A 22,037-nucleotide genomic window follows, 5' to 3' on the forward strand; every position below is an offset into this window, starting at 1 on the left:
GCACTGGGGAAATCTCCTCCTCCTCATTGACTGCATCATGACTCGCTCACAGCACTGAGCCCATCCTATTAACATGATGATCTGTTGATGTGTCTATTCTAACACCTCATTTCTAATTCATCCCTGATTACTCTGTGCCTAGCGTGATGCCTGATGCTCTAAAGGTGATTAATAAATGCTCACGAACCAGACGGAACCGCTGAACTAGACATCTATTTCTTTTTGTGACTTGTGACATGGTTTCTTCAGTTCTTTCCATCTCTGCACCTCCCCCCCTGCCAAAACCTATCCTCGAAGTCATGTCCATGCTGCAGTTATGACTGTTGTATTTCTGAAACAGAAATGGAGGGATTTTATCTGACAAGTATGGGGACAATGGGAGAACATATTTGACATCTGTCCCACTCGGATGAATCCTTGACCTTAACTCAAATGTAAGATGGATTTTCCAGGGAAGACTGGCTGAGCTGAAAGAATTTAGCGCTCAGGATTTCCGGCCTTAGCACCTGGTACTTATGTAAATCGGGATCTCTCGAGACTTGTGACTTGCCCATTGTAGGAATTTCAGGATCCTTTAACACTCTGTTACCAACTCAGTTTTTTTGTTTTTTTAAGTTTATTTTTATTCATTTTGAGAGAGAGAGGAAGTGGGGGAGGGGTAGAGAGAGAAGGAGACAGAATCCCAAGCAGGCTCTGCATTGACAGAGCCTGATGCAGGGCTCGAACTCCCAGTGAGATCATGCCCTGAGCCAAAGTCAACAGTCGGACTCTTAACCAACGGAGCCCCCCAGGTGCCCCACCAACTCAATTTTGAAAGAGACTTCAGGTTCTATACACAAAGGCATTCTCAAGGAATGTTAACTTTCCTCTGGCTTTTTCACTGATCTGTTTTCTTGTTCTGTTTTGGAGACTCAGTGCTTGAATATCAATTTGTGAAACAGGACTTAAATTGTGTAACTTGTTAGTGTTTGGATATTCATTCATGTATTCATTCATGTTGTAAAGACTTCCTGAGTACCTATCACGGACCTGCACTGTTGTAGGTACTGGGGACTGAGCAATGAACAAAGCAGGCAAAGTCTCTTTCATTCTGAAGCTGCCATTCTACCCAGGAAGAGTGACAATAAGCAAATAATCGAGTGAATAGATAGTGTGTCAGATGAAGACAAGAGCCGTGGAGAAAAGTAAAGCAGGGTGAAATGAATCAGAAGTTCCTGGGTTGAACATCAACATTAAGGAGTGAGGGCACCACCACGTGTGTGCTGAGGAAGGAGATCCAGGAGGAGTAAATAGCTGGGCTGAAAACAGACAGGAAACATGCCTGGTGTGTTTGAGAACCATATGGGCTATAGCAGAGCGAGCAAGATGGAGATGAGGTCAGAGTAAGTGGGGGGCAGGTCATCCAGGGACTTGTAGCTGCCCTAAGCCTTTGGCTGTTACTCAAACGAAGATTTGGAGCCATTGTAAGGCTTTGAGCACAGATGTGATGTGTTCAGACTTAGGGTTTTTTTGTTAAAAAAAATTTTTTTTAATGTTTATTTATTTTTGAAAGAGAGAGAGACACAGAGTGCAAGCAGGGGAGGGCCAGAGAGAGAGGGAGACACAGAATCCAAAGCACACTCCAGGCTCTGAGCTGTCAGCACAGAGCCTGACGCGGGGCTCGAACTCATGAACTGCGAGATCATGACCTGAGTCGAAGTCGGATGCTTAACCGACTGAGCCACCCAGGCGCTTCTGGACTTAAGTTTTTAAAGAATAACTGGCTGTTATGTTGAGAATAAATGGAGGTGGAGGAGGGCGAGAATCAGGACCTTCTAGGACCAGTAAAAAGTTGTCTTTGATTCGTTACACAAAACACTGTATTCTAAACTCAAACCTCAGTGGCATCTTCCTTCTCGAGATGAGAGAATGCTGGTGTTTGGTAAACAGTGCCATCTGAGGGTGGACACTTGCCCTCCTTTCCTCTCTTCCCAGGTGCCCCCTACTGACTATAATCAGAACTGAAGGGCTCCTACAGACTGATTTCACAGCCCAGGTTCTGGGAACCCAACTACCTGCTTACTGCATGAGAAATAAAAAAAGGGGACCAGGAGTAAAAGGAAACTCATAGATTGGGGCTCCTTATTTGAGGGCATAAAGAAATGATCACATTGACAAGGCTTCCCCAGAGAATAAGTGTTTTTTTTTTAATGTTTAATATTTATTTGTGGGGGGGAAGGGCAGAGAAAGAGAGGGAGAGAGAATCCCCTCCACGCTCAATGTGGAGTCTGACATGGGGCTCGATCTCACGACAGTGAGATCATGACCTGAGCCAAAATCAAGAGCCAGATGCTTAAGGGACTGAGCCACCCAGGTGCCTCTGGAGAATAGGTTTTTGAATCAGTAAATATTCTCAAATGCTTTACGTGGAGAAGTGAAAAGATGGGTCATTCCTGGTCTTGACCGAGAAGATGAGAGAGGGATCTGAAGAAAGACCTGAGAGAGAGAATTTGTGGTGCAGCAATGCAAGCTTAATCAGGATTAATGGGCTTTACTCCTCTGCTTTGTGTGTGAAGGGGTGTGTGTGTGTGTGTGTGTGTGTGTATCTGAGAAATGAACTAGAAGTCCTTCTACCTAGAATTTTCTGCAGTCTGGAGGAAGCAGGCTGGTAGCTTCTATTTGCTAAGTGGGAAGGTCCATTAGTCACAGTCTGAAACACAAAATGGCTTTTCACAGCAACACGGTGCCTTTATAGAGCTTTGCAGAGAGTAGCCTTCACAAATGCTTAGTAAGAGAAATCGAAGACTGCTATAAATGTGTAAGCTTTTAAACAACTATCTCTGACCTATGTTACTAGTACAATGCCTTATAGAATAAAAACGTTCAATAGATCATAGTCAACAAAATGTCTTGAAGTTATATTCTAACGGACTCAATGTGTCATATACTTATGTGACTATTCAGGAAAACAAACTGATGAACTTCTAATCACTTTTTTCTGTAGGGAAACCAATACATGGCTTACAGAATTGGATTACTCCAGATAGGTGAATGTATTCAAATGCAGAGTCCCAAGGAACTTAAATGTTTGCAATATGACAAGAGTATAACTTTCACAGTAAGACCCCAAAAAACAAACAAACAAACAACAACAACAACAACAAAAAACAAAATCAGAGATATTCAGGTTTTTACTCTGGGACTTATATTATCTAATTGTACATTCTTGGACACTTCTGATTGAAATAACATGATATTTCTGACTGTTTACCATAAGCCAGGCACTGTTCTAAGTTCGTTACATGTATTAGCTCATTCAGTCCTCACAACAACCCTATGAGTTGGTTATTCCCACTTTACGGATGAGGAAACAAAGGCACAGAAAGATGGCGTGACTTGCCCAGAGATATGTGTATATTGAGCATTCCAGAGACTTCCTTCAGTGTCAGGGATTTGCTGAGATGACTCACAGGACTCAGCATATAGTCATACTCACGGCTATGACTTATTACAGTGAAAAGATACAAAGCAAAATGAACAAAGGAGAAAGGTACATGGGGTAAAGTTATGGGGAAACCAGGCACAAGCTTCCAAGAGTCTTCTCCCAACATAGTCACCCAGGATGTACTTAGTTTCTCCGGCAACGAGTTGTGACAACACGAACAAAGAACAGCTTCCGGGGAAGCTCATTAGAGACTCCCTGCCCAGGGTTTTTGTTGGGGGCTCGTAGGCAGCTTCTGCCCAGCTTCACGTAGGCTGCTCCTTCCCAGCTAGTATCAAATGAGGGAACACTCTTGATATCCCAGCTTCTAGATGTCAACCAAAGCCCAACCTTGTGAGGAGGCCTTTCTGATAATAGCAGTCAGACTTGATATGTCAACACTTGCCTGCACGTAAGTCTACTGAATGGGAGAGCTGGGCTTCCCTCACAGAGAGATTCTGGAGGCCAAGCAGAGAACAACTGTGATCTATGGATTATCAGAGACATAGATCCATAGATCCATTATGCAACAGGTAGATTTAGGAGCCTGGAATTCAGAGGAGAGTTCTGGTTAGGGTTGTCAGTGTGGGAGTCGCTGGCCTACAGTGACTTTGAAAGCTAAGTTCACATAGAAGGTGAAGGCGGACTGACAGAGTGTAAAAGAGGTCAGAGGACTGTGCCCTGGGGCACTCCACCATCCAGAGGTTGGGTGTATGGGGGATGAGCTCCATGGACACTAAGAAGGAGAGGCCAACGAGTTCGGAGGAAAATGAAGAAGTTATGCCCGCAAGCCAAGTGAAGTAAGTGTTTCAAGAAGGCAGAAAAGGAACAGCAGACACGGCTGGCAGATCAGACAAGAGGACTGTGAAGTGATCATTGAGCTTAATCACGTGGAAGTTTCCGACCTTGGCAGGGGTGGTTTCAATGGAATGGTCAGGCAGAAGCCCGACTGCAGTGGGTTCCAGGGAGGATGAGGGGAGGGGAAGTGATCACAAAGTATTAAAAATGCTTTTAAGGCATTTTGTGATAAAAGAAGGAAGGGAAATGGGATAATGGCTAGAGGAGAAAGGGAATTTCAAAATGTGTGTGTGTGTGTGTGTGTGTGTGTGTGTGTGTGTGCACGACAGGAGTGATACAACAACGTGTGTCGATGCTGATGGGACTGATCCAGTAGAGGTAGGAGGTGAGCGATGAGGAAGATAAAGGGATAATGGTGTTCTCCAGTAGGTGAAAAGACACGGGACACGGTGTACAAGCTGGCCTTAGATCAGACCACAGACTGTTCACCCAGAGTTCCAGAAGGAGGCAAAGTATTTGGGAACAGAAACAGGTGGGTGGATGCAGAAGTGGCAGCGTGTGGGATTTCTCTTCTGGTTACTTCAACTTGCACCATGAAATGGGAAACGAAGCATTCAGCGGAGAATCAGGAAGGGAGAGAATGTGACGGAAGGTTGAAGAGAGAAGAGGAGGGGTACGACAGCCATCTAAAAGGTCCCAAGGGTGAGCTGGCTAAGGAAATACGATAGAATGGCTTCGGCTACTACGGGCCTAAGAGAACCTTAGACCTTTGCTGCCGTGAATTTAAAATAAGATCAGCAGCCATCGTTGAGTGGTTTTTCCAGCCATGTGCAGCTGCAGGGTTGCAGGCACAGAGGGACAGAGGGTTGGATTTAACCAGGATTGGGTTTTACCAGGGAAGTATAAGGAAGAGAGAAAGTGGCATGGGCATTGAGTAGATGCAGGGAGGTTTATCTATAGAGGGGAGGCCGTGTTGTGGGACCAAGTTCTAATGGCTTTCTTGGAGGTTGGGGTAGCAGAAAGGTTGATACTGGAGTGCCTCAAAAGTTATTTTCTTTAAAGTTATTTTCTTTCACTCTTGTACCGGTCATCCAGGCTGGGAGACGGGCAATCTTCAGTTTTGAAGAGTTCTAGTGACAGGTTGCCGCAACTGTATCAGATGTCACCGTCCCTGTGGCCTTGCACAGAAACAACCATGCGCTCAAATGACCCTGACCCTTTACAGTCAGTACACCAGTCACGTAGCAGATCTGGCATCCACCAAGCGTCCCTTTATAGGAAACAGGTTGTGAGAGGTTTACTAGTTGTTCCCACATAGGTGTGAACCCTAGTTCTACCATCACTGACCCTGCACCTGCCAGAGAACCTCGTACAGCTTCTCCACTTCTTACTCAGACCAGGCTTTTTGTTTTTCAGACACACATGCCCCTCTGGGTTCTTTCATTCTTCCTTTACTGTAGGCTCTGGTGACTCAGCCTGCTTTCCCGATCCCTACTGTCCCCTGAGGGTCAGGCCACCTTACCTCCTCTCCAGCTTCCTCCCTTCCTAGTCATCTCTGAAGCTAAGTCCTCAGGTGGTTTTGATTTTATTTTTTATTTTTATTAAAAATTTTTTTAACGTTTATTTATTTTTGAGACAGAGAGAGACAGAGCATGAACGGGGGAGGGGCAGAGAGAGAGGGAGACACAGAATCGGAAGCGGGCTCCAGGCTCCGAGCCATCAGCCCAGAGCCCGACGCGGGGCTCGAACTCACGGACTGTGAGATTGTGACCTGAGCTGAAGTCGGACGCTTAACCGACTGAGCCACCCAGGCGCCCCGTGATTTTAAAAGATTTATTGTGTCTCACAAATATATAAGACAAATAAATATATCACAGATAACTAAAATTGGCGTACTACGGAGCTTCTAGAATCCAACAAAGTCTGTATAAATATGGTTTGCCTTATGGTCTGGCTCCTGCCTGTGATGGTGAGCTAGAAAACTACCCAGTCTGGGGCGCCTGGGTGGCGCAGTTGTTTAAGCGTGGACTCTTGATTTCGGCTCGGGTCATGATCTCACAATTCGTGAGATTGAGCCCTGTGTCTGGCTCTGCTTTGAGAATGCGGAGCCTGCTTGGGATTCTCTCTCTCCCTCTCTCTCTGCCCCTCCCCTGCTTGCATGCTCGCTCTCTCTCAAAAATAAATTAAAAAAAAAAAAGATTAAAATAAAAGAAGACGAGAACCACCCAGTCTTCTCTCCTGTATGTCTCCTTTACTCTCACATGACTACCACACTCATAACACTTGACACTTTTGGTCACCAAATGTGTGTTGAGTTTTCCCACACTGAGCAATTCTCTGTAACACCAGCTGTGTGCCCTCCGATATAACTCAATTCTGACACTACCTAGAGATAGCATCAGATCCCACAGGTTAATGGTTCAGTCCCAGGAGACTGTCCCCACCCCCACCTCCCGCCACAAGTAGTAGGTCCCAAGGCTACCCACAACTTCCGACAGACTTGGCTACACATCGGAGGTTCCCATGACCTCCCCACCTTGGGTTCAATTATTTGCTTGAACAGCTAACAGAACTCAGAAAAACACTTATACCTCCCAGTTTATTAGGAGATAAGATGAAGGATACAGAAGAACAGCCAGATGAAGAGATACGTAGGGCGAGGTCTGGGAGGGTTCTGAGCACAGGGGCTTCTGTTCCTGTGGAGATGGGGATGTGTCACCCACCTGGTGTGAATGTGTTCACTAGCCTGGAAGCTCTCTGGACCCCCTACTATTGGGATTTTATGGGAGCGTTCTCAGGTAGGCATGATGGATCATTAACTCCATTTCCAGCCCCTCTCCCCATTGTGGAAGGCAGGAGATGGGACTACAAATTTCAAGCTTCTAATCAGGGCGTGGTCTTTCTGATGACCAGCCTCCATCCAGCAGCCATCCAGGAGGCCTCCCAGAACCACTCCCTAGAACAAAAGATGCCTTCTTAGAACAAACATTTACAAGGGTTTCAGGTGTCAGGACCAGGGAGGAAGACCGGATACATAGATTTCTTATTATAAATCACAATATCACAGATGGGGAATGGACACCACCACTTGAGCTCTTTCCTAAGGGTGAATTCACAGTCGACAATAGGAATGTCTTCTGTATCCCCCCAGGGTTACCTAAGAACCCGGAGTTCCAGCTCTGGGGGTCTCCCTGGAGACAAAGACGGCCACTGTTGAGGGCCTCAGTCATCACAGCTCATTTGCCCACAGGGCTTCCGACCAAGTCACTTCACTTCTCTGGGCTGAAATTTCCTCATCTTTGTGTTGGGGAGAGTGACGAATGTTTTATCAAGGGGCTGCAAAAACTGAAAACATAAATGGTTGCTTTCTTTCTTTTCTCCAGACCACATGAGAATCACTCTGAAGTGAACTTCTCCAACAATACACTCTTAGAATTGAACTACTGAAAGCTTCTGACCAAAGAGAACCACAGAACTCAGTGTAAACTCTCAGAGCACAGGGAGATAGGAGATGCTTCGCACTAATGGAGGCATCACAGACCAGACATACATTTATTCCTCAACCTCTTTATCACACTCAATATTTATGCCAAAGGAAGCACTCCACCTCTCCATCTCTTCTCCCGGATAGTCCTAGGAATTGCTTGTCAGGATAACTGGATTCTGATTCTAGGTCTGCCATTAGACAAGTGAGGGGAACTTCAAGTTTCTCAGGCTCACTGGGCCTGTTTCTGATCTGGAAACTGTGGCAAGGGATCTAGTCTTCCCTACTCTAGAGTCCTACCTTATTTCACTGTTGCTGAAAACCACGTTCAGAGGGAAGTTAAATAAATATTTCTGAGCATTCAATATGTAGCAACTAAAATGCCCATAGCCCCTACCCTCTTGTAACAGGACAAATAGGGACAAAAAATGGAATTGCCAGTGTAAGGATCATTAAAAAGAGAGAACTATAGGTGCCGTTGGGAAGGGGAAGCAACCTGGTGACAGACTGCACAGCGCTGAAAAGATGAGTAGACAAATACTGGGACAGTCGGTTAAACGTTTGACTTCAGCTCAGGTCACGATCACATGGTCTGTGGGTTCGAGCTCCGTGTCGGGCTTTGTGCTGACAGCTCAGAGTCTGGAGCCTGCTTCACATTCCGTGTTTCTCTCTCTCTCTCTCTCTCTCTCTCTCTCTCTCTCTCATAAATAAACATTTAAAAAAGGTAGACAAATATAAATGGCATAGGGTGCTAGAGAAGTGGACAGGGAATCAGATATGGGTTGGAGATTTCATACTTTAATCTGAGGACAAGAGAGACCAAGGAAGGACTCTAGGGATAGGGACATGATCAAATCTGTATTTTAAAGAGATATTCTAGGTGCAGTGTTTGTGTGTGCGTGTGTGTGTGGTGATGGGGGTGGGAGGGCTTGGGTTGGGGAAATGGATGAATACGTTGCATTTTGGATCTGCTGAGTTGGAGGTCCTGGCATCACCGGATGGATCCATACTGTTTAGAGCTTTCATTAAATATCAACTTTTCGTGTGCCTCCCCTGCTACAATAAGGCAATATCATTTGCATTGTTTCATTGAACAGATACTATTTTGACCTTTAGAATATCTCACTAACTTTTGGGGTTGTTTTCTGTCTTTCCCAAACCATTTGACTCCTGGTTACTCATCTAGGTTACAATGTGAACATCCTGACGAAACGGGGCAATCCCCCAATGTTAATACAGTAGGTCTTAAATCTCCATGGACGGCTTGAGAGAAAAGAACTCAAATACTCAATACCTGAGAAGTTCCTTCTAAAGACCAAAAACATGCCATAAACCTATGTAAAGGGTTTTCTTCTATACTCAGTGTTTTCCAGGCTCAGTCTAGGAACAGTAAATTCACCTTCTTTCTGGGAGAAATCACAGGCCCTGAGGGCAGTAAGGAATATAGGGCTTGAGGCAGCCTTAGGTTGGGGCCCTCACTACCAAACCATGAGATGAGATAACATCAAATCTCAGTTAACTAGAGCCCCAACAGCTCAGCTGTGCATTTTTAGGTATTTCATTAATTCTGAGCTTTACATTTATTTGACTTGCTGAATATCTCAGTTTACCACAAGATGGCAGCACAATGTTTTTTTGTTTTTTGTTTTTTTTTTTTAAGTGGATGACTAATTCCTGTTTCTAGAGCTTCGATAGAAGATAAAGAGCTAGAAAGGAACCATAGCTAATAATTTTTCTTCTTATTCCTATAATTGAAAAGAAAAGAAGGAATGGATATGGAAGGAAGTAACAGAGGAAGAAAAAAAAGGAAGTGGGATGGAGGGAAGGAGAGAAGGGAGGCCATGAAAGGGAAAAGGAAAAGAACAAAGAAAAAAGGCCACATTCGGCTAGATTATATTTAACTAAAGAAAAGGAAATAACCAAGCAACCGATGTAGGAAATTTCCGAGAGAGGAAACCAGTGCTGTAACCACATTTATTCACAGCCTTGAAGTGTGAGTATAAGATAGACATTTGACCTTCTTATAAAAGCATCTGTCTCTTTGGGAAACTATGAGAATGAATTTACATTTTACAAAGGGCTCTAGTCCTTTTAAGTAAGTCTTACATTAGCATACTTATCAGCTTGTACTTAGGACTTTATTTAGTATCCTTCAAAGAGGTTTCACACGTTGGTTTCCATGTTTAATTGAGTGAAGAAATAAAAGATTATTCAAGAAGAGAATAATCAGACACACACAGGCAGCAATGCCTTGGTGCCGCAGAAATGAAAAGCCTGCCACCAGTTGAGCACTCCTTAGAGTCCGAGAGCTGAAAAGAATTCTTTTAGAGTTGGCTCTTTGATTCTCCGTGGACCACCCACTACTTACTTGGCTTACTGTTAACCCCAGCTACTTGCTCTCCTTTGTCTAATGAATTTGGCATAGCAGAGAGTTCTGGAAAGGGAGAGATTGTAGGAGTGGTGATTGCCTCAAGCATTGAAAATCTTTAGATTGAGGTTTTTCAACCTTAACAGTAATGATATTGTGGGCCAGATAATGCTCTTTTGGGGAGGGGGAGGGCGAAAGGATGTCCTCTCCATTGCAAGATATTTAGCAGCATCCCTGGCATGTATTCACTAAATTCCTGTACTGTCTCCCCAGTTGTGACAACCAAAACTGTCTCCAGACATTGCCAAGTGACTCCGGGGGAGCAAACTTGTCTTCACTGTCCCATACGAGAACAAGTGCTCTAGATAAACTCTAACTGCAGGAATGAAGGAAATCCTGAAAGTTTTGTTCATCTTGGTGTCTTGTTTATGAGCAAAACTCACATTGGATCATCAGAGAAATGTGTGTTCTTCAAATCCTTGTGAGAAATCTCTAAGTATTAAATCCAGGCATAAATGCCTTTATTAGAGCCAGGTTAATGTTCTCTGTATGGAACAAATCAACATAAATTTATTGTGAATGTTCTGTTGAGCAAAAACTTATACCAGGCACCATAGAGTGTACAAAACAGTAAGACTCTTTGTTCACTTTTGAGATTTCCACAGCAATTTATTGTTCATGAGTTTTACAACTTTTTCATGAAGATAACTTACATTTTTAAAGCATCCTCAAATATTCAAAAGGCATTATTGGGCATTACCATTTTTAATTTTTTTAAGTTTATTGATTTATTTTGAGAGACAGAGAGAGATAGAGAGAGAGAGGCAGAGGAGGAGAGAGAAAGAGAATCCCAAACAGGATCTATACTGTCAATGCAGAGTCCTATGTGGGTCTTGAACTCAAGAACCATGAGATCATGACCTGAGCTGAAATCAAGAGTTAGACACTTATATAATGCCTTAACAGGCTCCCCAGGGATTTTCATTTTAAATCACTAACATTTTACTAGCAATGTTATAAGTACCTACATCACTAAAATTCTTCCCTCTTACTTAAAAAATTTTTTTTTAATGTTTGTTTTATTTTTGAGAGAGAGGGAGAGAGAGAGACGGAGCGTGAGTGGGGGAAGGTCAGAGAGAGAGAGACATAGAATGTGAAGCAGGCTCCTGGCTCTGAGCTGTCAGTACAGAGCCTGACACAGGGCTCGAACCCATGAACCATGAGATCATGACCTGAACTGAAGTCTACGCTTAACCAACTGAGCCACCCAGGCGCCCTTTACTTTTAAATAATAATGATGAACTAGTGGAAGCAATTTCCCTTCTTTTTGATGACTATGAGTGTCAGTTGCACCTCCAATAAAAGGTCCATTGACAAATATTCTTGGTACAGTTCTTTCACAAGTCATTTTGTCGAGAGCATCTTGAAATTGACTTCCATATTCAAGCATGTTCAATTCCACCACGTTATAGTTAACATGCATGTCATGGAAAACTTTTTTTTTTTTTTTGCCATTGTACAGTAAGAACAAGATGTTTTTGAGAAAATCACTACTCAATTATCAGAAATTGTTAGTTCGAGAGAATCTGATTTATGGGAGTGGTTGCTAACTTCGCCAAAGATGATGATGTGCTGTTCCCCATCCTGCTGGCCTCAAGGGCTTGGCCCAGCCCTGCACCTGTTTCTTTAGGGATTAGGGATGTTCATAAAGACTCACAGGCCCATGGAAACAGTGCGTGGGGACTGTGGCCGGCATTCTGGTGAAACGGAGAAGAAAAATGACTGAAACAGAATAAAAGTGCCTGCGACATTTACATCAATAGTAGAAAAAATTTTTTTAATAGAAAAGAAAACAATTAAGGCTGGTGGCATTCTTATTATGTACCAGACACATTTCTATCCATTGAGAATGTCCACTTTTTATTCATCTAATTTAAATTTTGCAGGATCTCTATGAAGAAGTATTATTTGCATTCCATAGGTGAAAAAACAGGCTGAGGGTTCATGTCACTAGTTCAGTGTCACATTAATAGTAGGTGGCAAAGGCCAGATTAAACCTGATCTTTCCAACACCAAGAACTGTGCATGCTCTGGTGCCAGCCACTAACCCTTGAGGATCTAGTTAGGGGAATAACACAGGTACACAGGAAAGGTGTCTAATGTCCCGAGGCTGTAGATGATTTATTTCAAAAGCCATAAAAATTACAAGACACATTGCTGTAGCGCAGAGTGATTGAGAAATTGTTGGGGGTATGGCGGGTCTTGACTTGAGTGTCTTGAAGAAATGAAGAACTAGAGAGATGGGATAGAAAGATGGGCAAGGGTGGGTTCAGTTCCATCCAGGGCAATCTTGTGAGGAACAGCATGGCTGCGCGAAGGTGTTGAGAGTACAGGGTAGAGGCGGCCAACAGGGGCGGATGACCCATGCTGAGAACGAGTCACATCAGTTGGGAAGGGAGGCAGAGGGTCTGGAATATAATCCAGATGTCCTACACTGTCAGGCCACAATAGTGTGTTTTGTCCAGCTCAGAGTTGTGCAAATCAAGAAATTTAAAAAAAAAAACAAACAAAACACAAGAATTTGGATTCCTAGCATGCCTGAATATGGCGACATTGGGCCCACGTTCTTGTATCTCAACTTTTGACTGAAGTCAAGGAGGGGTTGCTGTCTCTTTTCTTGGGCGAGGGGGCTTTCCAGTTCAGCAAGATCCGTACCTCGACCTGTTCTATTGCTCTCCTCTTGCTTTGCTTAATTGTCTCTTTAGCCCTTATGAGCGGTGGCATTGCAGCGAAATTTAGAAAGAGGTGTTCTCAAAAAATTAATTTGATAAAACCCGTTATAAATCTACTATTTCTTCTAGTAGTCCACTAGATAGAGGAGACAAAAGCTAGGCCTCCCCTCGACATTTTCCTATACATCCAAAGATTGTTATTAGACTTTCCTTGCATTCCTGTCTTCTCCACTGAAATTACCCTTGGTTGTTTAGCCTTTTCCTGTGACTGTGCGCTGTAAACTTGTCATCGTGGTTGTTGCTCCACGCTGCCATTGATGCTGACTTTCACACCTTTGTGAGCACCGACCTGTATACCCCAGCACTTACACCATTCCTTAACTCGTACCTGGTATGTGACAACTCCACACAACTGTTTTTGAGTGATTATTATTTTTCAGGCACTGTTTTATGAATGCGGTCTATCACTGAATGACAGACAAAACCCAACAGGATATATATTCTGTGGGAGATGCAGACAATAAGCAATGAACATAATAAATAAGTAAATGACAAATATTGGAAAATGCTATCTGCTAAGGGGAAAAGAAACAAGAGAGTTGAATAAGGGGGTTGGTCATGGGCACTGCAACTTTAAATAGAGAGGTCAGGGTGGGCCTCGTTGAGAAGGTGACATTTAAACAAAGGCTTGGAGACGGTTGTTGTGGGAAATGACCTTGACCCGGTGGGAACCTGCAAGTACCAGGGCAGCTATTCTGTGGTGGAGAGAAAGGTTCACAGGCCAAATTCAGATGCTTCAGTCATCTAAATTATCAGATCAAAGTGAAACACATGGAAAGCAGCAGAAGGAAAGAAATGGTATAGGTTAACATACTTACGGAAACGTATAAAGGTAGGAGGCTTACAATATGGGAGTCCCGGGTTATGCAATATTAATACTCCTCCCCCCAGAAGCCTTCTCTCTCAGAGTGAGGTTATAAGGACCGCACTTGAACTTAACCCAGAGCCTCAGCAGATAGAAAGTGCCTGGCACCAATATCAGAGAGACTCCGGACTAAGTATTCTTGGCCAAGAGCTATGGCTCATGTACTAGCCTGTTGAGCAGCGATGAGCTTTTTCTGGTTCTCTTGGGCAGAAAACATGTGGATCCAGAGTGGGGACCATAACGCATATCGCCAAGGGGTGGCCAATTTGAGATTACGTAGCTATCAACCTGCAGGTGACATGATCAGTACCTGGCTACTTGGTCCTTCCATCCCTTTCTTTGTAGAAATAACGCTTTTGATCAGCCCATGCTTCAAAAATCATAAATCTCACTTTCAGTTTATCTTTAACATGTCTCATAGGATCCTTACTATACTTAGCGTATCTTAGGAGTTTTAGCCTTCTCATTGGTTTTCATAACTTTCTGAGCAGAATTGAATAGTCTCAGAAACATGTAGGAAACGGATACACAGAAGTGCAGGAGTGAGTCACAGGGCTATCACAGGAGAGCACAGCAGGCAGAGAAAATGCTAAAGGTGTGTCTGCTGAGATCGCAGGACAGAGAGGACAGTGTGGCTGGGATGGAGCGAGTGCAGATTCGCCGAAGAGGAGGTCAGATCTTGCTGGGCCTTGCAACCATCCCGAGGACAAGCACAAATACATCCTTCATTGAGTTACACTGCCAACGTTATTTTTCCATCCTCTAGGAATTACCCTTTACTCACAAGTCAGAGGAAAATCACAGTACTGCAGTATCATGGAAGCCAGAGAGAGTTTCAGAAAGAGGTCAGCTGTGTCAGAGACACTGAAATGACTTGGATAAACAATAGACTATGGGGGATGATGAGAATAAGGTGGAAGAAAAGGCCATTTGAATTAGCAATAAAGATGTCATCGGTGACCTTCAAGGAACAAGTTTCGAGGAAGCAGTAGCAGCAGAAGGGCTGACTGCTAATGTGACAGAGGAAACGTGTGGGGAGGAAAGGGATGTATTGCTTCCTCGGGCCTGGTGACCTTTGTGCCTCATGGTTGCTGATATGAGAAAGCCCCCCTCTTCGGGAGAACTGTGGCCCAGGCAGTCAAACACTTCCCAGCAGAGCCCCACAGACCCAGTTCCCATGTATCAGGCTGCTGATTAAAGTATTTCCAGCAAAGTTGATGAGATTCTTTGAAAGGTCTTTGAGGTGGCTCATTCAAGTGAATCCATTTACTCACTGTTTTTTTTTTTTTTTCATGAATGGGGGGGAGGAAAGATGCGATTAATAATTCTATCTACTGATTGATCATTTCTAGCACTTAAAACACAATCATTCTGGTTTCAAAGTTTATCTGCCCGCCCGTCCATCCATCCATCCATCTGTCCATTCATCCATCCATTCTCTTCGGGATAGCTATCTCTAAGAGAGACAGGCTTTCCTTCCCTATAGGGCTACTCGGTCCACCTGTACTCTGGAATCCAATTTCCTCCCCACCTGCCCTCTCCCTTATTTCTGATTTCTTATCGCTCCCTTTCCCGAATAAACCCACGCTATTTCTTTCTCTCTCCAAAAATAACACCTCTCCCCACCCGTGTTCATCCTTAGTTATCACTCTCAGTGTCTTATTTGCTGAGAACCAAGTTTCCTAAATGCAGCAGCTGCGTAAGCTTATATCTGCCCTTGTCACTCCACTGAAACTGCTGTCCCTGAGGCCCAGTCGTGCTCATGTCATCACAGGACACCCTCATTTATTCCTTATATCTTATATTGTAAGTGTCTATTTTCCTTTCTGTCTTACTCAATAAACAAAGTTCCCTGAGCGCAAGATGGTTTCATATTTACCTCTGTCCCCAGCATCTAGAACAATCTCTGGCACATATTAGGCGTCCGTTGTTTGATGAATGAATGAATCAGTGAATGAATGAGTCCTGTTTGCCACCTCTTTCACATTTGACTGTCGTTTTTCTATTAAGTTACTCAGATAATATTCTCTGGGGTTTTCACTCTAACCTTCTGTCGATTCTTTTGTGGCTTCTTATCTTTACATGATGCAATTTCATAGGGTTGTCTTAGCTCTTCTTTTCTCAACACCATCTACTCTACCTGGGCAAGCTTGTCAACAGCTAGAAGTTTTAACTACAACCAATTCAGTACCCTAAGCCCTGATCTCATACCTGTTCTTCAGACCCATATATCCAGCTGCCTACTAACATTCTCCATTTAACTATCTTGTGGAAGGACCTCAGATATATAAGTTAAATCACTAAGCCCATAATTCCTGTCTCAGTGAATGGTATAGCTATCCATTTAGTCACCAAAGCTAGAGATATGGGCATTTTCTTAGATATCTATTTTCCCTGATTGTTTCACTTAATCAGGAATTATTTTTTTTTTTTTTTAGATTAGACTCCCAGGATGTATCTGAACGTGTTCTCTGCCTCTCCGTGTTTATTGTCATAGTCTGAGTATCATGGGTGACATATGAAGTTTGTTGGGGCAGAGATGAGTTCTGCCACTTTCCACGGAAACCCCTCCCTACACACACACACACACACACGCACACAAACACACACACACACACACACACACACACACACACACACTTGTGCCTGAGCATACACACAGAGAACTGTGATTAGGGTCAGGACATTACACATGCCAGGTTCCAGGCCTTCTAGCCATCTGTGAGACAAAGCCAGTAGCCTCCTCCCTGCCAGCAGAGAGAGGAAAGTAGGGAGGCAACATTGAAAGATACGGTTAAGTCTAATGATAATGGCTGCTCTGCCCCCGTCTGAAAAGCTTCTCCGTCAAAGAGTATAAAATAAAATAGAAAAAAAAAGGAGCAAAAAGGAACCAAAAGATATTTTGACTGGGGCAATTCCAACCACATATTTCAAAATCACTTGTTAACTTCCCTCTCTCTATTTCACTGTACTGAGTATCCCTCAGTGAAGGCTTGTCATTTCAGAATTGGATGATGTTGCCTCTTTACTGCATCATTTTAGAATGAGTTCATCGAAGATTTGACATCCCAGGCCCTAACTGTATGGAGCATGAGACTGGGACAGCAGAGAGGTGGGGGGGGGGGGGGACAGAGCTGGGTGCAGGGACAGAGTCCCTGATTTCCTGACTTAGAGGAGGTCACCAGGCCCTTTCACGCAGCATCATCTGTGACAGTTTAACTTGCTCATGGTGATGTTACTTCATCACTTCTCTCACTTCTTTTCTGGGGAGAGGGCTGGATAGGTGTTTCCACTAAAAAATAGGGAGGGGGAGGCTCAGATAACTTTAGAGAGTTTGGCTTTGTAGACTGAAGGCAAAAAGTAATAATTCAAAGATTTGAAGCAGAGGATGATAGCATCAGGTTAAGGTGTTAGAAATAATATAAACAGCCAATTTTTCCTAGTGTTTATTATGTTCACAGTCACCGTGCCAAATGCGTTACGGTAGGTTTTCTTTATTTAATTTTTAGAACAGCTCTATGAAGTAAGTACCCTGAACGTTCCTTGTTTTGCAGATACAGAAACAAAGACCAGAGGACCATATATCTAACGTCTTGCAGATAATAGGAATGGAGCTGGGGTTCACGGGGCTCAAGCCCATTTCAACCACCACCCTGAGCCCGGACTCGTGACAAAGAGAATGAGGTGGCTTTGCTAAGGTAGGTAGTTTTTTTCCTCAGGTGAATCTCTCCCATCCTTCCCCGTCTCATTTTCCACCATTTGCCTGTGTTTACGCTGTATGACTGTCCTACCTAAATGTTCCAGGCTCTCCTTTGCCTCTGAGGTGTGGCACATGCTGGTCCCCCTCAAGAAAGTTCTCCCATGCTCCGCCATGGCAGCCACCATTCGCCCTTCCAAGCTGTTCAGTCACCGTCTCCTCCAGTCCACCTTTACCAACTGTACTCCTTCCCGTTCGTCGCCCAATCCTGGTGGTTAATGTAGATATCCATCCTTTTCCAGCATGATCTTCAAATATCTTTGCTTTGATCACCTAAAATCATTTTAAAGTCAATTTATTTATTTATTTATTTATTTATTTATTTATTTATTTATTTATTATTTTTGAGAGAGGGGGGAGAGAGAGAGAAAGAGAGCACACCAGTGGAGGGAGGGGCAGAGGGAGAGAGAATCCCAAGCAGGCGTCACGTCCAGCGCGGACCCTGATGGGGGCGCCGAATCCCGTGGCTGTGGGATCATGACTTGAGCCCGAAACAGAAGCTGGGCGCCCCGCCTAAGATCATTTAAAAACCATGTGCTGCTTTGTGTGTTTTCCATGTGCTATTCTGCAACTTTTCATCATAAACTTAAATAGTGGCGAAGGTTGTAATTTCTTATGTATTGTAAACGGCAGGTTTCAATTAAAACGTGATATGATGGATACATACGGAGCTTAAGTATCCATCTTATCGGCAGCTCTCATCATCATCCTTTGGGGGAAAAAAAAATACAAGGGCAAGCTTTTCTTCAACAACTGGGAATTTTATATACTGTAATTCCTTTTTTTTTTCTTTTGCCCTCCAAAGTCACTTCAGTATCTCCACAGCTTTTCCTCTCAATGTGAGAATATTGTTTATGTTTCAAAAGAAACGAAACATTTTACTTTCACCAAAAGGAGGTTCTCAAGCCGATCAACTTTAAGAAGAAGAAAGAAACATGGATGTTGAGAATCTGACTATCTATTCTGAACTATGTCCACACGCCCCTAGAAGTCTTGCTACCCCCTGGGGGCACACACTCCAATTCAAAGACTGCTGCTCTATACCATGGCACGCTGGTGTTACCCCAAATCATTTTCTCTCATTATCCTGTAATTCTCATTTTACCTCTCTATATATCCGCCCCAGAAACTCGAGTGTGAGCACAGTCCTCTTGCTTCTCTCTGTGTCTCCAGCACTAAGCCAGCATTTAACAAAGCTTTTCTGATCCTCTGAGCTATTTAGTCCTGTGTCCTGTTCCGCTTCTCATATTTTAGTTCCTCTCTTAGGTTGTGTTCCAAACACAGGTCAGGCCCATCAAATGAGGGAACATAAGAATTTTTAGCAGGTGAATATAGTTTACGTCCTCACCTGTAGAAGAGAAGGAAGGAAAATATGGCCAGGCTCTGCTTTTGCTCTAGGAAGCTCCGGGAACATAGGACATGATCCTTCCTTCAGAGGGGTTACCTGTCTAGTACAGGTGCACAGACACGGAAAAATGAGCCTATACAGGGTTCTGATGCAGAATGGGCAGGGATGTCCATTTTTTAAAAGTTGTTTTTAATGTGTATTTATTTTTGAGGGAGACAGAGACAGAGCATGAGTGGGGGAGGGGCAGAGAGAGAGAGGGAGACACAGAATCGGAAGCCACTCCAGGCTCTGAGCTGTCAGCACAGAGCCCGTCGCGGGGCTTGAACCTACAACCAGTGAGATCATGACCTGAGCCAAAGTCGGACACTCAACTGACTGAGCCACCCAGGTGCCTCTCCATTTTTTTGTTAATTCGAGAGCAATGCGTATTATAAGAATTGGGCAAGATCATAATAAATTATTGAATTCATTAGATGAGCATTCCCCATGCTTTGGTCTTCCTATCACAGACATTTAAAGTGCCTGTATTATTGAATATGGGTTTAATGTGGGAAAAGAGCCTGATTTCTTCTCTGCAGTGGCTAAAATAATCTTTTTAACAGATAGTGTTTGTAGCAAACAGAGAGGGGTTTTGGAGTCTCACATTTGAATGTGGATTCAAGGTCCACCACATTATTAACTGTGGGAACTTGAACAGGCATTTAATCTTTCTAAGTTTTGGTTTCCTCACCAATGGAATGTCAGTACTTGGGATTACCGCCAAAGTTTCAAATTCCTAAGGAGAAGCCCAGGTTGGATCAGATGCCCATATGGTTAAAACATCAAGGGTTGACTGCAGAGGGAGGTAATCGCCATTTCACATCCTGGATCGCAGGACCCTTCGAGGGCATGCCTCTCCTCCAGCTTCTGGTCAAGCCCGAGAACTTTAAATTGCCATTTATTTATCCCATCTGTGTCAAATATCCGCTCACATCAAAGCCCCTCGCCCAGCTATGAAATGAAACCAAGTCAAAGGAAGCTTTAAGTAAAGAAAAACTCAGTGATGAGAAAGTCCCAGAGCTAGTAAAAAGGTTCCTTCCCCTCTCCATCCCATCCTCTATACCTTCCTTCCTACTTACCACAAATATCTCTATTATGTGGAGACACGAAGATGTACAGGACGTGATACTCGCTATAAAGGAGGTAACTGTCTAGCAGGAGTGCACAGGCGTGAAGAAATACAGAATTTGTGGAAATGCTATGGAAGTGGGGGAAACGCAGTAGCCAGTTGAAGGGGGCGGGTGTCAGCATCCATGTGGGGGTGGGTTTTTTTTTCCAAGTCATTTCCTTACCTTCCTTAATCAGACAAATGTCCAGATATTCCTTTAGCAACTATCTGAGACTAGTCTATTTATAGGCAGGTGTGCACTATGTATTGGAAAAGTGCTGAATGGCCCCTTGCCCTAACATCTTTTTCTTACCTGGCTCTTCTGATGCCTTAGGTTCTGGGATTGAGTGAAATGATTGCTTTGGGAAAGACACTAATGTGTCCAGAAGGCCCTATTAGAATGCAAAGGGGTATCGTCCTCAGACACTAATCTATTAGCAAGGACTAGCTCCTCGATCGCACTGGGTGGCTTTCAGTTAGCTGGGAGTTGGAAATGAGGGCTAAGAAAACATTGAGGCCTGAAATATTAAGCACTTCAGAGGAAGAACTGGAGCACAGAAGGAAAAAGAATGAGGAGCAAGACATGGCAGAAAGGTAAAGAGCAAAGAGGAGAGGCAAGTCCTGGAGGAAGACAGACCCTTCCCTCCAATGACTAGAGGTAGGGTCCTGTCTCTGGAGGGTCACCGGAGAGTATCGGAAAGGCATTCTCTGGTCATAGAAATTTGGGAAATGATAGAGTAAACAAAGTAAAACTTTCTATTTCTAAAATTCTTCCTCTGGGGCGACTGGGTGGCTCAGTCGGTTGAGCGTCCAACTTCGGCTCAGGTCATGATCTCACAGTCTCTGAGCTCGAGCCCTGCATCGGGCTCTGTGCTGACAGCTCGGAGCCTGGATCCTGCTTCGGATTCTGTGTCTCCCTCTCTCTCTGCTCCTACCCCGCTCATGCTCTGTCTCTCTCTGTCTCAAAAATAAATAAAGACATTAAAAAATTTTTTTTGAAATTAAAAAAAATAAAATTCTTCCTCAACTCTTAACTATGTTAATGTGCCCATTAATCTTAAATAAAATGTCGATAATAATATCAATCATTATATTGACAATAATAACATACTTTGAGGACTTGCTCCTTTTCTTTAGTAGTATGTGTGTGCTGTGGGGTAGCTCTCTGAATTCTCACAACCCTAAGAGCCAGTGTTATTCTTATGGACATTGTTCTAAAGACAAAGAAGCTGTTTAGAAGAGGTTAAGAAGCATGGCTAAAAGCCCAGTCAACAAAACTGAGGCACCAGATTCTAATTCAAATTCTTGCTTTGATTCTATCATAAAACCCATAACCACTAAGTGGGGTCACATCTTGTAGGGGGTGATGTTCCAAAAAGCAAGGGTTTGCCATTTATTTATTTATTTTTTTTTGGTAAAGGGCCAGATAGTAAATATTTTTGGTTTTATGAGCCATATGGTATATGTCCCAACTACTCAACTCTATTATTGTAGCGTGAAAGCAGCCACAGATGATATATAAACAAATGGGTGTGGCTATGTTCCAATGAAAGCTTAAATTTAGAGAAGTAGGAGAATGGCCTGTACTAAAGAGATTTTAAAGAGGCATAAATAGTATACAGTCAAAATGACCCTTCAAATAATAGTAGTTGCTTACAAAGAGGGGAACTACCTTTAACAATATAGCTGGGCTGAAGGACTTACAACAGCAAAGAGTAAATGTTTTTGTTTCCTTTGCATTTTAGTGGCAATGTCTCTGTTCCTTGGAACCTCCACCTTTGATGGTGGAGACCAAGTCTAGTTTGAAATGGGGGGAGAGCAGCAGAGGACATAAAGGACCCCCCCCCCCCCCCCATGCACACCTCCTTCTTCTTTTGTGTGCAAGATGAGTATAGTTAAATTCTAGTAAGACAAAATGCATGGGTGACATCATTCTATTACAGGTTCTTTCCCAAAATATTTAACTCACACTTTGGGGAAAGGGGCAAAACATCTTATGGACTGAAAGTTCCCTGGAA

Source organism: Panthera pardus, unplaced genomic scaffold (assembly GCF_024362965.1).
Source record: "Panthera pardus isolate Hobbes unplaced genomic scaffold, ASM2436296v1 HiC_scaffold_17, whole genome shotgun sequence".
Lineage (NCBI taxonomy): Eukaryota > Metazoa > Chordata > Mammalia > Carnivora > Felidae > Panthera > Panthera pardus.